The following is a 17,862-nucleotide window of genomic DNA, read 5'->3' as shown; positions in this document are numbered from 1 at the left end:
ATCTCAAGAGCGGGTCCCATTCCCATAAAGAACTGAAGTCAGGGTCTTCAAAAGAACCCTGAAATGGAAAGAGACATTAAAGGTAGAAATAGAGCTGTTTACAAAGATGCTAGCAAAGGAGTTGCCGTTAGGCGCCATCATTCTCCTAAGCGCCTCCCCCTTGTCCCTAGGCTGCTCCTTTTTCCTTGTTGAGGAAAAGGCCACTCAACCAACCAATCCATCGCGCCAACTCATTGCCTTTTGAGTTGTGCCTAGCTACTTGGTCATAAGTGTAGAGAGCGCAGAGCAGTCGGCTAAGCCTGCCTCCCAATGGTATGCTTCTGTTGCTCTTCAGTGAGGAGGAGACGTTGTTACTATTCCAAGCTGACGTCGTCCCTCGGTAAGGAAGTCAAGGATCCAGTTGCATTAGTCCAGGTTTTGAAGCATGGTGCTGAATGCTGAGCTGTAATCAAAAGACAGCAACCTGATGAATGTATGGCTGTTGTCCTTGAGTGATTTGTGCTCAAGTAGGATTTGGTTTGTGTTAAATACAAGAATAAGTATTCATTTGAAACTGGGTAGCACTGTGATGGAACTAGTGCTGCTGCTACTTCTCTAGCAACCCAGGTTGAATCCTTGCCCCGGTGTTATTTAGAGTTTGCATGCTTTCCCTATAACCACCTGGGTTTCACCCAGGTGTTCCCGTTTCCTCCTGTGTGTAAGGACCTGGTTTGTTTAATTGACCGTTGCACATTGCCCCTCGTATGTTGGCATGTGTTGGAAGTAGGGAGAGGAGGAGGGTCGATGCCACTTTATATATGGGAGTGTGCTTTGAGGTTCTGATATTACTACCATTCTTTGGGATTTCTTGTTGTAGATGTCTATAGAGAGTAATAATGTCAAGTTGTATACTGCAGACATTCTCTGAAATTAATTGAACCTTTGAATCTGGTGGGGAAGGATTCAATTTATAGTAATGCGTGAAGAATGAAATAGGTCAGGGTATGACTAGTATAAAAATTCAAAGTTCAAAGACAGAAACAACCAATGTGCAAAACTAAATTAATACTGAGAACATGAGGTGTGGAGTCCTTGAAATTGATTCCATAGGTGGCAGTTGGAGTGAAATTATCCACACTGGTTCAGGAGCCTGATGGTTGAAGACACTGTTCCTGAACCTTGTGATGCAGGACCTATTGCTGCTGTATAACTCCTCAGAAGTGAGAAAAGAGCATGGCCTGGATGGTGGGGGTCCTTAATGATGGATGCTACTTTCTTGTTGCAATGCTCCTTGTGGATGTGTCCAGTGGCTGGGGGGGGCTTTGCCTTTGATGGACTTGGGCTGTATCCATCACTTTTCGTAAGTATTTCTGTTCTTGGGCATTGGTGTTTTGATACTAGTCAGGATACTTTCCACTGTCCATCTATAGAAGTTTGTCGATGACATGCTGAATCTGTGCAAACTTCTAAGAAAGTAGAGGCGCAACGTTGTTTAATGGCTGGTATGGTCTTGTTAGGTTAAAAGGGCTTGTTTCTCTGCTGTATTTCTCTGAAGTAAATGATGTAGTGTCATGACGTAGCTAAGTTGCAAGAACCCTTTGCGAACCCTTTGCAATTACCTGTTTTTCGTATAAATTATGCATAAAATGTGGTCTGATCTTCATCTGAGTCACAATAATAGACAAACGTAATCTGCCTAAACTAATAACACACAAACAATTGGACTTCTCATTTCTTTATTGAACACATTGTTTAATCTTTCGCAATCTAGGTTGGAAAAAGAATGTGAACCCTTATATATTGTAACTGGTAGAATCTTTTTTAACTGCAATAACCTCCACCAAATGTTTCCTGTCGCTGCTGATCAGACTTGCACAATAGTGAGTAAGATTTTAGACCATTCTTCCATACAAAACTGTTTCAGTTCATCAATATTTCTGGGATACCTTCCGTGAACAGCCTGCTTCAGGTCATGCCACAGCATCTCAATTAGGTTAAGGTCTCGACTCTGACTTGGCCATTCCAAAATGGATTTTCTTCATTTTAAACCATTGTGTTGAATTACTCTTGTGTTTTGACTCATTAGCTTGTTATCTCATCCAGCTTCTATTAGGCTTCAGTGACGGACCACTACCTGACATTCTCCTGTAAAATGTCTTGTTACAACTTTGAATTCATTGTTCCCTTAACGATTGCAAGCTGTCCAGCCCTAAGGCAGCAAAGCAGCCCCAAACTATGACGCTCTTTCTACCATGCTTCAGAGTTGGGATGAGGTTTTGATGTTGGTGTGCAGTGCCCATTTTCTTCCAAACATAGCAATATACATTTCTGTCAGAATGTTCAACTTCTATCTCCTTTGTCCACAAACATCATCCCAGAAGCGTTGTGGAACATCCAGGTGGTCTTTTGTAAACTTGAGACATAGAGCAACAGAGACTTTAGCAAGTTCCATAGATTTCTGCAGGTCTTTTGCTGTTACCCTTGGGTTCTTTTTCACCTCTTCAGCATTCATTGATTAGAACGCCTGACTCCAATTAGCTTTTGTGGAAGTCATTACCCCAGAAGTTCACATACTTTTTTGAACCTAGACTGTGATTTTTGAAATGATGTACTCAGTAGTGATAAGAACAATTATAACTGTTTGCATGTTACTGTATTAGTTTAGGCAAATTGTGTTGGTCTATTATTGTGACTTGGATGAAGATCAGACCACATTTTATGAGTAATAAGTGCAGAAAATCAAGTAACTGCAAAGGGCTCACAAAGTTAATTGCAACTGTAAGCTGAATGTTTTTAAATCCAGTCTTGAAATTTCTGCTCACATATTTGCACTATAAGGAGGCAGAACTTTTAGAGGTAGACCAGGGTTCCAAAGGCTCCATGGTATAAAAAGGTTGGAAAACCCAGAATTAACTATAAGGTCTAGGAGCAGAATTAGGCCATTCGACCAATTAAGTCTGCTTCACCATTCCATCCTGGTGTTATTTTTCCTGTTGACCCCATTCTCTTGCCTTCTCCCTGTAATCTTTGACACCCTGATTAGTGAAGAACCTATCAAGCTTCGCCTAATGACTTGGCCTGTATAGCCATCCATGGCAAAGGATTCCACAGATTCACTACCTTCAGGCTTTTTACCTTCAGGCAAAAAATGTATTCCTCACCTGTTTTAAATGGACGCCTCTCAATTCTGAGGCTATGCTCTCTGGTCCTAGACACACCCACTATAGGAACATCCACTCCATCCAGACCTTCCAATATTTTATAACTTTCAATGATATCTCCCCTTATTCTGCTGAACTTCTGCGAATACAGGTCCAGAGCCATCAAACACTCCTCGTTTGATATCCACTTCATTCCTGGGACTATTCTTATCCTCTTTTGAAGCCTTTCCAATGCCAGCACATACTTTCTTAGATAAGGACCCAAAACTGCTCTCAATGCTACCCAAGTGTGGTCTGATGATTCCCTTATAAATCCTTAACGTTACATCTTTGCTTTTGTATTCTAGGCCTCTCGAAATGAATGCTAACATTGCATTTGCCTTCCTTACTGCTGACTCAACCTGCAAATTAACCTTTAGGAAATTCTGCATGAGGACTCCCAAGTCCCTCTGCACTTCTGATTTTTGACATTTCTCTCCATTTACAAAATTGTCCATGCCTTTATTCCTTCCGGCAAAGTATATGACCATACACTTCCCTTTATTATATTCCATCTGCCACTTCTTTGCCCATTCCCCAATCTAAGTCCTGCCGACTCCTGGCTTCCTCAACACTACCTGCCCTTTCACCTATCTTTGTAAGGTCTGCAAAGTTGGCCTCAGAGTCATCGCTACCTTCATCCAAATCATTGACGTACAATTTTGAAAAGATTGTTCCCAACACTGACACCTGCGGAACACCTCTAATCATCAACAGAGCCAGAAAGGGTCTCCTTTATTCCTACTCTGCCTCCTGCTAGTCAGCCATTCTTTCATCCATTCTAGTACCTTTCCCATAATGCCATAGGCTTTTTATTTGTTAAGCAGCCTCAGGTGCAGCACTTTACTAAAGGCCTTGTGAAAATCCAAATAAACAACATCCACTGGCTCATCTTTGTCTAGGCTACCTATTGTTTTCTCAAAGAATTCAAACTGATATGTTAGACAAGATTTCCCTCAAGGAAACAATGCTGTCTTTGGCCTATTTTATCACGTGCCTTCAAGTACCTTGAAACCATCCTTAATAAAAGACCACAACATTTTTCCAACCACTGAAGTACCTTTCTCCTGCCTCCCTCACTTCTTGAAGTGGAGTGACATTTTCAATTTTCCTGTCCTCCAGAATCTAGTAATTTTCAAGAGATCATCACTAATGTTTTTGCAATCTCTTCAGCTATCTCTTCCAGAACCCTGGGGCGTAGTCCATCTGGTCCAGGTGATCTTCAGACTTCCCAGTTTCCTAAGTAACTTCTCCTTAATAATAGCAACAACACTCACCTCTGTCCCCTGATTCACTCGACTTCACTTAACCCCATTATTGAAATGTTCCCATAACCTATGGACTCTCTTCCAGGACTCTTCATATCATGTTCCTGATATTTATTACTTATTTATTAATTATTTCTGTCATTTTGTATTTGAACAGTTTGTTGTCCTTTGCACACTGATTGTGGTCTTAATGATTATATTATGGTTATTATTCTGTTATGGATATATTGTTGTATATGGTGACATCTGTGTATTTTGATAATAAATTTACCTTGAACTTTGACATTCTCACATACCTGGCATTCTGTTAGCATCTTCCACAGTGAAGATTGATGCAAAGTACTCAAGTTCCTCTGCCATTTCTTTGTCCCCCGTTACTACCTCTCCAGTGTCATTTACCAGCATTCCGATATCTACTCTCATCTCTTTTTACTCCTCGTATATTTGAAAAATCTTTTTGTATCACTTATATTGGCTAGTGTACCTTCATATTTCTTTGGTTGCCTTCTGTGTGTTTTTTAAATCTTCCCAATCATCCAACTTCCCTCTAGTTTTGCCCTCACTTTTGTTTTTATGCTGTCTTTGACTTGTCAGCCATTGTTGCCTCATCCTCCCTTTAGTATACTTTCTTTCCTGTGCCTTCTGAATTTCTCCCTGCTAGTGTCCCCTTCCAATCAACTTTGGCCAGCTACTCCCTTGTGCCTCTTTACTCCACTGTAACACTGATACATCTATCTTTATCTTTTCCCTCTCAAACTGCAGGGTGAATTCTATCATATTATGATCATTGTCTCCTAAGTGTTCCTTTGCCTTAAGCTTCCTAATCAAATCTGGTTCATTACACCCAATCCAGAATTGCTGTTCTTCTGGTGGGCTCAACCACCAGCTGCTCTTAAAAAGCCACCTCCTTGGCATTCTACAAATTGCTTCTCTTGGTATCCAGCATCAACCAGATTTTCCCAATCTTATCTGCAAATTGAAGTCCCTCATGATTATTACAACATTGCCCTTTTTCAATGCCTTTTCCGTCTCCTGTTATCCTGGCTACCGTTTGGTGGCCTGTAATAACTCCCGTCAGGGTCTTTATAGCCTCGCAGTTTCTTAACTTTCCCACAAGGATTCTAATCCAATCCTACATGACCTCTTTCTAAGGACTTGATTTCATTTTTTTACTGATAGATCTACTTACCCCATCTGCCTGTCTACCTGCCTGTCCTTTCGATGCAATGCATATCTAGAACGTTAAGCTCCCAACTATGAACTACTTTCAGCCTCAGCTCTGAGATGCCCACAGCATCATACCTGCCAATCTCTTAACTGTTCTACAAGATCATCCACCTTATTCCATATACTATAGGAAGGATATCAGTAAGATTGATAGAGTGCAGAGAAGATTTACTAGGATGTTGCCGGGTCTTCAGGAGTTGAGTTACAGAGAAAGATTGAATGGGTTAGGACTTTATTCCTTGGAGCGTAGAAGAATGAGGGGGGAATTGATAGAAGTTTACAAAATTATGAGGGGTATAGACAGAGTAAATGCGAGTAGGCTCTTTCCACTTAGATTAGCAGAGATAAATATGAGAGGACATGGCTTTAGGGTGAAAGGGGAAAGTGGTGGGAGTGTGGAACGAGCTGCCATCTGACGTGGTAAATGGGGGCTCACCCTTAAGCTTTAAGAATAAATTGGATAGATACATGGATGGGAGAGGTCTGGAGTGTTATGGACTGGGTGCAGGTCAATGGGACCAGCGGAATAAAGTTTTGGCGCAGTCTAGAAGGGCTGAATGGCCTGTTTTCTATACTGTGTATTCAAATATAATTCCTTCAATCCTGTATTCATCACCCTTTCTGATTTTGCTCCCTGTTACTCCTGACTGTAATTTTGCCCTATCATCTGTCTGTCCATCTTCGCTGTTTCATTTCACGCTTCGTCTAGTTGTATACCAACTGCACCATCCTCAGCCCTACCACTCTGGTTCCCATAACCCTGCTAAGTTAGTTTAAACCCTTCCCAGTAGTTCTAGCAAACCTGCCGCAAGGTTATTGGTCCCCTTTGGGTACAGGGGTTAACTGCCCTTTATCGTACAGGTCACTCCTTCCCCAAAAGGGATCCCATTGATCCAGAAATCTGCAGTCCTGTCCCCTGCACCAATTCCTCAGGCACACATTCATGCACTGCCTACCCTTTCCCTCTCTTGATAGGTCACTCAGGGACTTATCTCTTGAAACTTGGGAGTTAAACGGAGGTGGTAACCCCTATCTAGCACCTCCTCATTTTCCGTGTGTGCTGAAGTTCATCCAACTGCATCTCCAGTTCCTTAAATGGAGCTCAATGCATTTCGTGCAGATGTATTTATCAAGGAGACTGGAGGTCTTCCACATGTCCCACAACTCACCTAAGGAATGTAACACTACATCTAGGCCCATTCTAAGTGCACAAGCAATGTACTAACAGAAAAAAAAACTTACTAAAAACTTTCTGTGGCTTCCATCTGTGCTTGCCCAAGACTGTTCTTGCCCAAGTCTGTTTCGCCAAAGCAGGACCGCTCTAACAACGCCCCACTCCAACAGTGGCCGCCCCGCTTCCAACTCCTTTCTGGTTGCCACCTGCCGAGGGGGAGAAAGCTGAAAAGCACCTGAGCCACCTCTCGTGCTGATTGCCCCCTGCCGAAGGAAAATAAATTCTCTTATTTGAAGTTTGTTGATTATAAACCTAAAAAAAGATTAATTATGAATATTGTGTTTCCTGGTTTGTGGTTTTAAATTTTATTACTTTGATTGTAAAAGTTTGCTTATCACCATAATTTGTTGTCATCTCAAGTGCATTCTCCAGTGTTTGACAATGGATTTGGGCATAAACCTAATTTGTCAAACTACACTTTAGACAAAAGCTAAGAACAAAATATTCAGTTGTGTATTTAATTCTGTTAGTGTCTGTGAAAGAACACAAGATGTGGACAATTTAGATGTGGACTTTTCAGAATAGAAACACCCCTCCCAATTTTTAGCCCAATCAAGGATATATATATATATATATATATACACGCTTTTCCTGATCTTTTCTGTTCCTGAACTTGTGTCAGATTTTATTTTCACTTTTTACATTTGTAGTTTTATTTTTACCCTTACAGCATTTGTCACATGTCAGGCAAGGACATGATGGTAGTTACAGCGCTGTCTTAGTGGTTATGTCAGGAGTAATAAGAGGTGATAAATTAAGAATGTGACACGAGAAGGAAATTGGTTCTAAGTGCCATTTTTCATGCACTAAGTAACCCCAGTGAGAATACTTGTCTACATGCATCCTGGTTCTAAAAGACTGCCAATTTTCAATGAGTTCTGTTTTTTTCCTTGTGATAGAGCATGCTCACTAGTAATACTGTTTTACATAGACATAATAGATCTCAAGTATCAGATTTTTTTTTAGGTGAGGATTTCTCTTTTCATACAAATTGCCCATGAGAGTTGCTGGGTCTGGAGGACCTGAGTTAACCTGAGTTATAAGGAAAGATTGAGTAGGTTAGGACCCTTATTCCTTGGAACATAGGACATTGAGGGAAGATTTGATAGAGGTATACAAAAATTATGAAGGTTTAGATTGGGTAAATGCAGGCAGGCCTTTTCCACTGAGGTTGTGTGGGACTATAAACTGGAGGTTAAGGGTGGAAGGTGAAAAGTTTAGGGGGAACATAAGGCGAAACTTCTTCACTCAGAGGGTTGTGAGTGTAGAACGAACTGTCAGCGCATGTGAGCTTGATTTCAACGTTGAAGAGAAGTTTGGATATGTACGTGGGTGGTAGGTTATTTGGAGGGCTGTGTCCTTGGTGAAGGTTGATGGGAGTACGCAGTTTAAATGGTTCGGCGCGAACTAGGTGCACCAAAGGACCTGTTTCTGTGCTGTACTTTTCTACGATTCTGTTTTCGTTTAGATTATCAAGTTCCATTTGCACATAAGATTGAAAGCTTAAATAATCTGACCTGTTCTTTCCTTAACTGAATTAGATTGAATGCCATTTTTCTTGTTTTTTTCCCTTCTATAAAGAAAGCTGCACTTCACAGCTTTCCCTCCTGAGTTCAGGTGGTGTACGATAACCTTCATGGACAATTTTTTTTTGTAAGTTTTGTGCCTGTAAATTTCTTTTGTTATTGAATAGCTGCATTAAAATATCACCTTATTCCACTGATGGAACCGGAGTAAGTGCAAATCCCCTGTTGCTGAAGAGACCCCACAGCCAAGAATAATTTATCATGTATACAGGCTGTCTGAGCATAATTGAGTTCTTTATATTGATCCGTGAAACTATTAATGCTACTCTGATGTAATTTTTTTTTACCATGCAGCCCGGACAATGGCTTTGATGGCGAGCTAGTACTTTACAAGTAGTTTCTCCATTGTCAACGTTGGTGTTTAGTCTTATGCTAATGAGGCCTGCAGGATTAATCGCATCATAATTAGACTTCGTGTAACTGAAATGTTTCAATGTTAAATGTTCTCAAGATTCCACTTGAACACTGCTATGTGGAATTAATTTCTCTGAAATGCCAAAATGAAACCACCTTGGTGATTTAAAAGCATTGCTAATACCAGCCGTTCATGCAGGGAAGTTTTTGGGTTTATTTGCAAATTGTGCTCACTAAATATCACTGCCTTGCAGCTTGTAGGAACTGTGTACTTAACATTAGCTCCATGTTATGGTCGTACATCTTCAGCAACAGTCTGGTCTGGTCAGGTCAGGACTGCCCTGATCTTTCATTATGATGGGGCACTAAAAATTGCTCTTGCAGGCAAAAGATGGATGTCACAATAGCTTAGTGGTTAGCACAACGCTTTACAGTACCAGCGACTTGAGTTCATTTCCCTCCGCTGTGTGTGAGGAGCTTGTACGTTCTCCCCGCGACTGCTCGGGTTTCCTCTGGATGCTCTGGTTTCCTCCCACTGTCCAAAGACGTACCGGTTGATAGGTTAGTTGGTCATTGTGAATTGACCTGTGATTAGGCTAGGATTAACTCAGGAGATTGCTGGGTGGAGTGGCTCAAAGAGCCTGTTCTCCACTGTACCTCAATAAATAAATAACCAGAGTTTTAGGTAACTGCAACATGACTTACAAACCTGTATGTGAAAGTGAATTGTTTGGAACAATACAGAAACATCTGATCAGAACCATCTTGGGTCAGAGGTCATGTCTGATTGTGGAAATTGTATTTTGTAATGTTGAGTTTTTAGAGGTTACTGTTCTTATTTAACTTGTAAGCTTAATATCATCAAATATTAATGATATTGTGAACATTTTTAATTGTCATTGTCATATAACCAATGGATGGGTTTGTTCCATTGATCAGAATGTAAGTGTCCAAGTTTGCGTTAACAATCCTCTGAAGATTTCTATCAACTTGTTGCAGGGTTGTAGTAATAAGTGGAGACGAGTGGTACCTTTGCTGTAGAAGTGATGAAGTCTGAGGGCACGGGTATGAATGCACAGATCAAAAAAACATTTCATTGTTTACATCCATGATGTCACTGGTGAACCATTGCGATGTGATGCGGGCTGCTTACAAAACTTCACAATATACTTATGAACAATACGCAGCCCGCAATTTCCCTTTAAGCAATGGACTTTTGAACTATCTTAATGAACTAGTGATTTTACGGTCTTCTTGTGGACTTGGCAGTACTAACCCCCAAGCGGGTAGGTATAACACCTTTACGTGAACATAGGTACACCACAGCAAAAAGAGATTGAAGAGAGGAGGACCTCAAACCAGACTGAAACCGTGAGGAATGAAACTCCCTATACCTAGTATCTTGTTAGCAAATGAACAATCACTGGAGAAGATGACTGAGGACCAAAGGGGAAAGTTTGCTGTGCCAGTGGGAAATGAGGAGTTGCTGTGTTCTGTGTTTCACGGCGATATGACTCACTTCAGACTCGCTGGATATGAGTGCTTCTCAATACTAATTATGGATGGATTCTAATTACACTGCTGATTCAGAGAAGGCAAAAGGGTGGTGGGGGAGGGGGGTGTCTATGGAAACCTGCCTCAATGACTATCGTCCAGTAGCTCTTACATGGACTGTGATGAAGTGCTTTGAGAGGTTGGTGATGAAACGTATCAATTCCTGCCTGGGAGGTAACTTGGATCCGCTCCAATTTGCCTACCGTCACAACAGGTCAACAACGGGTGTCATTTGATTGGCTCTTTTCACTCAACCCTGGTACATTTGTACAGTGAAGATGCACACATCAGGATGCTCTTCATTGACTACAGCTCGGCATTCAATGCTATCAGCCCCTCAAAACTAATCAATGTTTCAAGTCCTAGGCCTCAATACCTCCTTGTGCAGTTGGATCCTCACTTGCAGATCCCAGTTAGTTTGGATAGGCAACAACATCTCCACAATCTTCCTCAGCACAGGTGCACTGCAAGGCTATGTGCTTAGTTGCCTGCTGTGCTTGCTTTATACTTACGACTGTGAGGCTAAACAACTTAAGTTTGCTGATGACGCCACTGTCGCAGGTTAAATCAAAGGTGATGAATCAGCATGTAGGAGGGAGATTGAAAATTTGGCGGAGTGGTGCCACAGTTCTTGCTCACTGTCAGCAGGACCAAGGAAATAATTATTGTCAGGAGGAAGAGACTGGAGGACCATGAGCCAGTCCTCATCAGCCAATCAGTGGTGAAGGTGGTCAGCAAGTTAAGAGGATCCTGTTCTGGGTCCAGCATCCAAATGCTATTATGAAGAGAGCATGGCAACACCTCTACTTCCTAAGAAGTTTGCAAAGATTTGGCCTGACATCTAAAACTTTGACAAACTTCTCTAGATAAGTGGTGGACAGTATATTGATTGGTTAAATCACAGCCTGGTATGGAAACACCAATTCCCTTGCATGGAAAAAGTCTACAAAAAGTAGTGGATATGGCTTAGAGAATCACGGTTAAAGCCCTCCCCACCATGAGTACATCTGTACGGAGTGCTGTCTCAAGAAAGCAGTATTCGTATCAAGGACTCTACCATCCAGGCCGTAGTCTTTTTCATTGCTGCCACCTGGAAGAAGGTAGAGAAGCCTCAGGACCCACACAATCAGGTTCAGAACCAGTTGGTACCTTTCTGCCAGCAGGCATTTCAACCAGAGGGATAACTTCACTCAATTTTACTTGCCCCATCACTGAACTGTTTCCACAACCTGTGGGCTCCACCTTGAAGGAATCCACATCTCATTTTTGTATTTGCTGTGATTACTTGCAAGAAAATGAAACTCGGGGTTGTACATGGTGACGTGTGTCCTTTGATAATAAATTTACTTTGAACTTTTTTAGGTCACAAAACCATAAGTGCAAATAGGGTCTTTGGATTCATTTCTTGAGAACAGGAATTTGGAACCAGAGAACGTGTGCCAAAGTTATGTGGGACATTTTTGGTTCATTTTTTATGGGACTGTGTACAAAAGTAACTTGAACTAAAAGATTTCAGAGGCACAGAATCTTTGATTAGCCTTTACAGTAATGCTTTTGCCAGGTTTATTAAAAAAGTGATGTGGGAATAGCTATCAGGGTAGGTGAGTTGTCAGAAGAATTGTTTTGTGTTAGTAACTACGATTAATTGCTTTTGGAGTACAGTGGGAGCCTTGCTCGATAATGACCGAAAAATTGGAAGGCTAATTGAGCAGAGAAATGGGTCATTCAGCCTATCAAATCTGCAATAAATCCATTGCATGTTGTATTTCACAATCTCTTTCCCTGTTGTGACCTTCCAACCTTATACAATCGTTCAGTAACATTCCGCTACACAACTGCAATACAGAAGATCTTGTATACATGTACTGTGTTAAATAATTTGTGCAAAAATAAAAATAAAGTCCATTCAGAAATGGAATGGCAGAGGGAGGAAGCTAATTATTGTATGCTTTCTGGCTTCTGTACTTCCTGATGGTAGCAATGAGAGCAAAGCATGTCCTGGGTGACTGGGGTCCTTAATGATGCTGCCTTCTTGAGGAAAGGAGGGCAGAACTTGGATTTTAAAATGTAATTCAAAATTTAACATTTGGATTGTAATGCAGAAATAAACTTGGTACTGTGTCTTAGATATCTGTGTGTTCTTGCTTTAAATGTTAGTTTAAAAAAAAATGATAGAGGGATACAAAATCATTCAAGGGTATGGAAAGAGTAAATGCAAGCAGGTTATTTTCCACTGAGGCTGGGTGAGACTACAAATGGGTTAAGAGTGAAAGGTGAAAATTTTAAGGAGGACGAAGGGGGGAAGCTTCTTCATGCAGAGGGTGGCGAGAGTGTGGAATGAGCTGCCAACACAAGTGATGCATGCGAGCTTGATTTCAATGTTTAATAGAAATTTGAATAGGTATGTGGATGGTATGGAGGTATGGAGGGTAATGGCCCTGGAGCAGGTTGCTGGGAATAGGTAGTTTAAATGGCTCGGCACAGACTAGATGGGCCAAAGGGCCTGTATCTGTGCTGTACTTTTCTATGACTAAACATTTTTTGTAGTATTTGAAAGGCAATACCAGTTTCACCTTCAGCACTGATAATCTCTCTCCTGTTTTCCAGCATGAAATTCATCATAATGAGAAGATGATGATTGGTGAATAGACGTCATAGAGACAGTCACAGATTGAGAGTAAAGGTAATACCCGTGCATTTTGTGCTATTTATGGAATCTTGTGCTGTTGAGTGTTTTTGTCCTTGTTATTTAATGTGCCTAATCGCTCAGTAATTATATTTAACCATAAGAAGGAATGCATGTGATACTAAAACATTGTCATTATTTCCAAAATTTAGGAAAATGCAGTCATTGTTTAAACACCATGTAAACTATTTTTTAGTTTACTCTGCTCTTTTAATCATACTACTTGTGCATTCTGGGTTGGTGGGGTGGAGATGTATCTCTACCAAAGGAGGTGCAAGGAGCTCCTTCCCTCTGCTTTCCTACAGGCCATCCTTGGACAGGGTGTAGCATCTGTTTAGCTGCTCTTCTCTTCCCCCCCCCCCCCCCCCCGCCCCACTCCCCGATAATGGTCACGTGAACCCATGGGGGCAGGTGGTGGATGGTCGTATGAGCAGCCGGTGCAGATCACAAGCCCTGGTGATGCGACCACTGATGCCAGGCAGGCAATCTCTGAAGAGTATTGATAATGGCTGGGGTCAGCCGGCTTGTAAAGATACTGTCCAGAAGAAGGCAATGGCAAACTACTTCTGTAGAAAAGTTTGCCAAGAATAATCATGGTGATGAGACACGATGCATAATGATGTCAAACAACATGGAACCTTGGGAGCGAGCAAACTCATGCATTGCAATATGTGCTTCTCAGGTGTTTTATCGAACAGAAATGGTTGGACACTTCTAGACTCCCATAGCTATCTTGACCATACCTTTGCAGCACACACCATAGAAGAAAGGGAAGGGGCGGGAGCACCAGAGGGAGGTGATGTGTCAGTAAGGAGATTCCCTCATCTCCTTACTTACCCATCATCTCCCTCTGGTACTCCTGCCCCTTCCCTTTCTTCCATGTTCTTATATCCTCTTGTAACAGATTCCCCCTTTTCCAGCCCTTTATCTCTTTCACCTATTGTGTTCCCAGCTCTTTACTTCACCTCCTCCCCCTCTCCCGGTTTCACATCACCTGCCACCTTGCACTGCTTCCCTCCCCTCCCCACCTTACTGTGACTTCTCTTTTTCCAGTCCTGATGAAGGGCCTCGACCTGAAACGTCGCCTGTTTACTCTTTTCCATCGATGCTGCCTGGTCTGCTGAGTTCACCAGCACTTTGTCTGGCTGTGTGTTGCTGAAGAATTCCAGCAGAATCTCTTGTATTTATGTTGGTCTGAAGAGTTAGGTTAAACAAAACTTGACATTTGTCAACATGAGGGAATTTGATGAAGATGAAGGTAATATTCTGAGGGACAGTTGTGGGAAGTGGAATGGGCCGAGGTGGGCCTGGCCATTGTTGGTGTATGGGCAGCATTGTCAGTGTAAATGATGGAACAATTGGGACAATGGTATGGATTTTCGGAAACTGCAGGGAAAATAGTCACCATATCATATTTTCTGGCTTAATGGCAGAGATCCTTGAAATTGGGAAATTGAGAAAATGCTATGGGGTGAGGGTGGGGGCTAAAGGTGGGCTATGTGAATGTTGGAAGCAAGCTTGATGTTTTCCTCTGTTTTAGGACAAGAACAGCACAGTTGATAGTTTTCAGTGTAGCAAAGGTGAAAAAACAAAGTATGTTCCAAAGATACAATAAAGACCTGTAAGAGCTTCCATTGCAAAATCTTTAATTTGGAGGAAGCAAGCAGAGTTTTCAGTGTGGAAGGGAACAAGCTTTTGGCTTGGTGAGTCCTTGGTGATTGTCAAGGACCCATTTATGCAAGTCCTACACTGGTCCGATTTTATTCCTCTGTTATCAAAGTAAGCTGCAGAGTGCTGCAAAATTAGTCAGCTGCGTCACAGGTACTAGCCTTTATGGTATCCAAGATATCTTCAAGGAACGATGCCTCAAAAAGGTGGTATCCATCATTAAAGACTTCCACCACTAGGACATGCCTGTTTCTCATTGCTACTATCAGGAAGGAGGTACAGGAGCCTGAAGGTGCACACTCAGCAATTTAGGAACAGTTTCTTCCCCTCTATTATCCCATTTCTGAATAGACATTGAACCCATGAACACTATCTCACTACAAAACACAAAGTACACTGCAGATGCCGTGGTCAAATCAACACTTCCAAACAAGCTGGATGAACTCAGCAGGTTGGGCAGCATCCATTGAAATGAGCAGTCAACGGATTGCTCTGTTGACAAAGGGTCTCAACCCGAAACGTTGACTGCTCATTTCACGGATGTTGCCTGACCTGCTGAGTTCATCCGGCTTGTTTGTACTATCTCACTACATTTTTATTTCCATTTTTGTACTAATTTATTTTAACTATTTAATATACTGTACACATACATACTTCAGTTTTTTCTATATTTCCCATATTTTGCTTTGTACTGCTACCACAAAGTTAACACATTTCACAACATATGCCAGTGTTACTAAACCTGATTCTGATATCACCACCTCCCCCTGACTTTACCACTTAGCTCCACTTCTGGGCAGTGTACAGCAGCCAGTTAAACCGACGCATGTCTGGAATGTGGGAGGAAATGGAAGTAGCACTTTGAGGAAACACTTGGCAGAACTCGTACATTCCACACTAAGCATTGGAGATTGGGATTCAACTTGGGCCATTGGATTTCCTAGTTGTGCTGTTAAGGATAAGACTGCCTCAGTACAAGATGAAACTGGAGGTCTCAGATGGTGGGATTTGGAGTTGTAAAAGGAATGAATGAAAGGAGACAGAGGATTGGGAAACCAGAATTTGTTAAAGATTGCGGAGGGCAGTGGAGGGGATTTACAGATGTCAGGAGGAGGAGGATGTATAGGATAGAAAATGGGCAATATCTCACTTTGGAAGGACTGTTCTTAAGGCAGGAATAGTGGCGTAACTGCGGGCACATGTGGATCAGGGAAGTCTGGGGTAAGCTTGCAATTAAAGCTCTTGCAAGTCTTTAGAATTCTCTGTTCCAGACTAAGCTCCAAAATTTCAGAAATCTGATTGCTTTCCTGTGACGTTGAGGTGTGCACAAGTTAATTGCTGTGTTATAATTGCAACGTCTGTTATGAAAGAGAGTCCCTCCTGGATGCGACAGCAAAGATTCAAGGATTGATACTGGCCACTTGTGCATTGTCTTGTTTTGAGGGAATAACAGCTAAAGACTGGATGACATTACTGAGGATTTTTCTCATTGTGATTGCAGCTCAGTGAGCGATGTGCTAAGTTTGATAAAGCGCAATGGCAGAGCAACCAGCATCATTAATACTTAATGTTGTGTTGCACCCCTGATTACAGGGCTGCGTAAATCATCAGAAAAGGAATGTTGCTGTAGCCCTGTAGATTTCTAGGATCGCTGAAGATGTCCAACTCCTTATGGAGTTGTCAGGTTAACAGATGAAATTAGTGAAGGCTGTTGGAAGGAAAACTAAAGGGACAGGTTAGAACTGTTACATGTGGCAGGATCTGAAACCTAAAAGAGAATGTGGATATGCCCAGTAGATCAGCCAGTGTCTAGCTATCTCTAATAAGAACAAAGGCAAAGCACATTATGTGAAGTTGTTAAACATGATATGGTAACAGATGGTTGTAACGTGTTCAGATGGAGGACAAAATGCTATTCTCAAGCTTACATTGGGCCTTGTTGAAGCAGTGCAAGAAGACCCAAGCACTGACGCACCATTCGCCAGAAAAAGCGGGCTCTCCCAATGGCCACCCATTTCAATTCTTCTTCACATTCCAATTTCAACATGCCAGTCCATGGTCTCCTACTACCATGATGAAGCCACACTCAGATTGGAGGAGCAACACCTTGTATTCTGACTGGGTAGCCACCAATCTGACGGCGTGAGCATTGATTTCTCGAACTTTTGATAATCGTCCCCCTCCCCACCATTCCCCATTCCTGTGTCCCCCTCTCACCCTATCTCCTTACCCACCCATCACCTACCCCTGGTGCTTCTCCTCCTGCCCTTTCTTCCCTAGTTGTCTTCCCTCTTCTGTCAGTTTCCCACCTCTCCAGCTTTTTATCTCTTTCACTATTTGACTTCCCAGCTCTTTATTTCACTCCTTCCCCCTCTCCTGGTTTCACCTATCACCTGCCATCCTGTACTACTACTTCCCCTCCCTCCACCTTCTTACTCTGACTTCTCCGCTTTCTTTCCAGTCCTGATGAAGGAGCTTGGCCCAAAGTATTGACTGTTTACTCTCTTCCATAAGAAGCTGCATGGCCTGCTGAGTTAGAACATAGGACGCAGAAAATCTACAGCACATTGCAGGCCCTTCGGCCCACAATGTTGTGCTAACCATGTACAATCTACTGTGAAAGCTGTCTAGAATTTCCCTACTGCATAGCCCTCTTTCTCTAAGCTCTGTGTACCTATCTAAGAGTCTCTTAAAAGACCTTATTGTATCCGCCTCTACCACCGTCACTGGCAGTGCATTCCACGCATCTACCACTCTGTGTGGGAAAAACTTACCTCTGACAGCCCCCTTATACCTGCTTCCAAGCACCTTAAAACTATGCTCCCTCATGTTAGCCATTTCAGCTCTGGGGAAAAAGCAATATCCTCCAGCATTTCAGATCCGTTGTCACAAAATGTGTCAGTAACTCCGCACCCTTCAGATTACCAGGAGACCTACAGTAGTACTGTAATGGGAGTAGGTGCAAATACTATCACGATGAATAGATAACTGTGATGGCAAAGAAACATATATCTGAGTCACGGGATTATCAAGTTGGGAATGGGGGGGGGGGGGGGACAGAAGAGGGGAGCATCAACTGGAAGCCCAATCACTCCTGGGGTATGAA

The 17,862-nt window shown here is 42.2% G+C and overlaps 1 protein-coding gene across 3 annotated transcripts in view; it reads left to right on the top strand.

Annotated features, from left to right (window-relative positions):
• Window positions 1–17,862, top strand: part of arhgap35a (Rho GTPase activating protein 35a) — a 200,068-nt gene that overhangs the window by 58,108 nt on the left and 124,098 nt on the right. For all 3 annotated transcript variants that reach the window (XM_073029341.1, XM_073029342.1, XM_073029343.1), the window contains one exon: window positions 13,010–13,085. The gene's annotated coding sequence lies outside the window, so the exon portion shown is untranslated. The remainder of the gene's footprint in view (window positions 1–13,009; window positions 13,086–17,862) is intronic.

The sequence above is a fragment of the Hemitrygon akajei genome, chromosome 25 (assembly GCF_048418815.1).
Source record: "Hemitrygon akajei chromosome 25, sHemAka1.3, whole genome shotgun sequence".
Taxonomy (NCBI): Eukaryota; Metazoa; Chordata; class Chondrichthyes; order Myliobatiformes; family Dasyatidae; genus Hemitrygon; species Hemitrygon akajei.
The sequence above is the reverse complement of the archived record's forward strand: the minus strand, read 5'-3'. Positions and strand labels throughout refer to the sequence as shown.